Raw genomic sequence first — 4455 nt, forward strand, 5'->3', positions numbered from 1 at the left:
ATGTCTTGAGTTCGATCCTCGCTCGGCGCATAGTTTACAGAGTACGGCGACGTGTCGGCCAACCATGCCGGGGTTCAAACCCCGATTCGGAAATGTTATTCATACGATAATATCGCCTCATCGATTCGAGGTTTCGATGCTCGGGTGTCCAGCCGTGAAGAAGCCCTCGCCTCGGCCGTGGATGCCTGGGACGCTGGGACGCCAGGCGGCAAGCCCTCCGAGAGCCGAGGGAAAAAACTTTGGTCCATGACATTTCCTCTACGGAGCGAATTTGAATAAAATAAACCCCCCACGTATGATCACCCCTGGGCCCTCCCCATTGCCGACCGGTTTTAAACTCCGGTCCTCTCGCCGTGAGGGCCATGAACACGCTTTGTGGAATGTTAAACGCGGTCCCGCTACTTCTCTAGAGTCGCGCGATCAACGAATTGGGTTCGACAGTGTTCGGCCACGCGTTGGCCAACCGTGCCGGGTTGAAACCCCGATTCGGAATGTTATTAATACGATTTTATCTCCTCATCGATTCGAGGCTTCGACGCACGAGTGTCCAGGCGTGAATCTCTCGCCACTGCCGTGGATGGCGAGGACGCGAGGACGTCCAGGCAGTAAGCCCTCCGAGAGCCGAGGGAAAAAATTTTGTTCCAGCGCATTTCCTCTACGGAATTTGAATGAAATAAACCCCCACGTATGATCGCCTCTGGGACTTCTTCATTGCTAATCGGTTTTGAACTCCGGGCCCCTCGCCGTTAGGTCCCTGTACACGCTCGGGAGATCCTTTTCGCAGCGTTAAACGCGTTCCCGCTACGTCGCTAGAGTGGTGCGATGGTAAATTCGGGCTGTTCGGAGGTCGGGATTGGGTTTGCCAAACGTGCCTGGGGTCGAATCTGAATTAGAACCAAAATTATTATTTTTTTAGTACTCCGTAAGAGGAAAAGGGCTACCTTACCAGGGGTTCGGGACGTATAGCAGGGAATGCAGTCGTCGGTCGGAAAAATTTAAATATACACAAGGCGAGCCGAGAGGCGCGCGGTGGCCTCTGGTACACCCACGGTCACCAGCGCCTGGACGAGGGGTGGTCGGAGAGTCCGAAGTCGGTCCCAGGTTAGCTCCTCGGTAGAGTACCTATAGTTGTGTGAGCGCGAGCGTGTCCGGGCGGTCGGCACAGTCCGACAATGCCGCGAGAAGGCCGAAGCGGTGAACGTTTGTGCGGTAGAGTCGAGTAGGGCCGTCAGCGAAGGAGTCGAGCGCTGGGAGTTCTCGGCGTCTGGGCTTTTCTCGTCGGCGCCCGTAGCCTCCTATCCCAGCGTTTCCGTCCCTCTGGGTTGGAAATGGATACGCTACCAGGTTGATCCTGCCTGTAGTCTTATGCTTGTCTTGAGGGTTAAGCCATGCACGCCTATGTTCACCCTACACAGAAGGGGAAGCCGCGAACTGCTCAGTATATCGGCGATAATACACGGGGTGGGCGATGTTTGTCCGGACACATGTAGGAATCCCAGAGCTTATACGTGGACACGAGTCCTCCTCCTAACGGGGTTACCTCCGCGGGGAGAGGGCGCATTTATTAGGATCTTGACCGGCGGCGGGTAGTTAACGCTCCCCGCCAGGCTGATGCGAGCTCTGGGTATGTGACGACCGCTGTTAGCGGCGTGCGAGTTTTTCTCGCCTTCCATCAAGCGCCCCCCGTGTTGGCTACGGGTGACGGAGAATTAGGGTTCGATTCCGGAGAGGGAGCCTGAGAAACGGCTACCACATCCAAGGAAGGCAGCAGGCGCGCAAATTCCCAGCACGGTGAGGTAGTGAGGATAAATGTCGGGGCTGGGCTCGCATGCGAGCCGAGCGGTCGGATTTAGCGTACACCAAAACGTTCCGTTGATGACCTATCGGAGGGAAAGTCTGGTGCCAGCAGCCGCAGTAATTCCAGCTCCGATGGCGTATGTTGTAGTTGCTGCTTCTAAAACGCTCGTAGTTGGATCTCTGAGGAGACGGTAGCGACAAACCGCGGTTGACGTTGCATCCTTTGCCCGTCGCTGCCGGTTTAGTCTCTTTCGGTGTTAAGCGGTGTCGGTTTGGTACGTGGAGTATCTGGGCCGATACTAAGGTACGGGCGGTGTTCTTCCTGAATCAATTGGAGTGCTCAAAGCAGGTCGTGCTCGCACAGCTTTGCTCGGAACGATGTGATGTCGCCACCGACCCGCAATGTAATCACGGGTCGGTCTCCGTGGGGGCGGTGGGCAAGGTCTATGGAGACGACAGGGGGAGGGGTGGAATCCGACGATTGCGGTGAGACGAACAAGAGCGAAGGCACCGGCCAAGAGCGCCTTAGTTGATCATGAACCATGCCGACCGGTTACGAGGGGACGTCCCCTGTGGTGAAGCCTCGCGAGGCCGTGGAGAAATCAGAGTGCCTGGGCTCCGGGGGGAGTACCGTCGCAAGGCTGAAACTTAAAGGAATTGACTGAAGGGCACCAACAGGAGTGGAGTCTGCGGCTCAATCTGACTCAACACGGGGAAGCTTACCAGGTCCGGACACCGCGTGGATTGACAGACTGAGGCTGATTCGATGGGTGATGGTGTATGGCAGTCTCGTTCATTCCGATATCGGGCGAGACTCTGCCCTGGCGGATAACAAACGGCGGTCAAGAGGGGTCCGTCTCACGGGTTGGGTCCGCGTTCGGCTCTCGTGTCGGGCGTCGGTCTTCTCACTCAGGGAGAGGCGGTGCCCCGGACCGTCGTCGCGGAGGCCGCGTCCTGCAGGGATTGACCTCGAGCAGTGCGTACGAGATGGAGCCATAACAGGTCTGTGATGGGCTGCACGTGTGCGACTGTAGTGGTGGATCACTCGGCTCGCGCGTCGATGAAGAATGCGGCCAGCCGTATTGAGTCGTGTGAACTGCAGCTGCATCATTATATTTCGACGTCATGAACGCGAATTGCGGCCGTGGGCGTAAGTCACCGGCCACGTCCGTATGAAGGTCGGCCCTAAGACGTCGCCGCCTGGTCTTCTCGGACTGAGCGGCGCGACGTGCCGTACCGGTCGGGTCTCGGCCCGACTGGCGGCCGTATATCGAGGGCTCCTGTCTGACCACGGGAGACGTCCCCCCCCCCCCAGCCTCTATCCTCGGACAGGGATGGGGGGACGAATAGACGCGCACCGTTGACGGATGGGGCGATCTGCCGACCTCATATCGGACGAGGGTACCCGCCCAACTAAAAGCATTTCAGTAAGGGGAGGAAAAGAAACCAACGGGGACTCCCCCACTAACGGCGAATAAAGAGGGGAGCCCAGCGCTGAAACCCCCTTGGCCATGCCCGCGGGGAACTGTAAGCGTTCGGGTCGGTGTCGAGCGGGATCGGGAGCGCCGCGCGAGTTTTCTCGAGCGTGGCTTACCCAGAGCGGATGCCAGGCCCTTGTGGACAATTGTAATGCAAATATTTGTAGATTTCATCAAATTCTGGATATCTGGGAGAATTTGAAAAAATCTTCAAATGTCACCCACTAAATATGTAGTGCCAAAAGTCTACTTTTTGAACATTGTAAAATTCGAAAAATACAAAATATCCAAAATTTCATGCAAAAATTTTAAGATTTCATCAGAATCACAAAAACGGAATTTTGTAAAAAATGGTAAATTTCACAACAAAAACGGGAAATTTTTTTTTTCGAAAATCCAAAATTGTACGTTGTAAAACTGAGAAAATGCAAAAATTTGAAGATTTCATCAAATTCTCGAAAACTTGGAAATTTGTAAAAAAAAAATTGTCACGAATTTTTGTTGTTGACTATTTTAAACCGGAAAATGCTGAAAATCGACAATTCCAGGCAAAATTTTGAAGATGTCATCAAATTCTCGAAATCTCGGAAATTTTAAGAAAACATAATATTTCACAAAAATACGGGAGAAAATGGAAAATTTCGAAAATCCCAAAAACTCGAAAAATGCAAAATTTCGACAATATCTTGTAAAAATTAGATTTCAGCAAATAGTTGAAAATCGAGGAAAATTGAAAAAAATCGTCAAATGTAAAAATGGTAAAATTAGAAAATTTCGAAAGTCCCAATTATTTCTTATTGAACATTGTAAAACTCGAATAATGATGAAAATGGACTAATTCATGCGAAAAAAAAGTCGAAGAATTCGTCAAACTGTCGAAAATTGGGAACTTTGAATAAATCATCAAATTTCACCCAGAAAGAAATGTAAAATTCATAAAAATCCCAAATTTTACTCGGGAAATTCAAAATATCGACAATTTCATACACAAAATTGAAATTTTATCAGGTTTGATGAATCCCGGAAATTTGAAAAAAATCGTAAAAATAGGAAAGTTCGAATGTTCAGAAAGTCTCAAATTGTACTTTTTGAACATTGTAAACTTAGAAAATGTTCAAAATCGACAATTTCCAAAGCATCGAAAATTCGGAAATTTGAAAAAGATGTCAAATATCACTAT

The 4455-nt window shown here is 50.9% G+C and overlaps 1 pseudogene; it reads left to right on the plus strand.

Annotated features, from left to right (window-relative positions):
* Positions 1–2823: 2823 nt before the first annotated feature.
* On the plus strand, positions 2824–2979 carry LOC144960224 (5.8S ribosomal RNA; annotated as a pseudogene).
* Positions 2980–4455: the final 1476 nt, after the last annotated feature.

This window comes from Berghia stephanieae, chromosome 14 (assembly GCF_034508935.2).
Source record: "Berghia stephanieae isolate SIO BIC M18660-M18661 chromosome 14, UCSD_Bste_1.3, whole genome shotgun sequence".
Taxonomy (NCBI): Eukaryota; Metazoa; Mollusca; class Gastropoda; order Nudibranchia; family Aeolidiidae; genus Berghia; species Berghia stephanieae.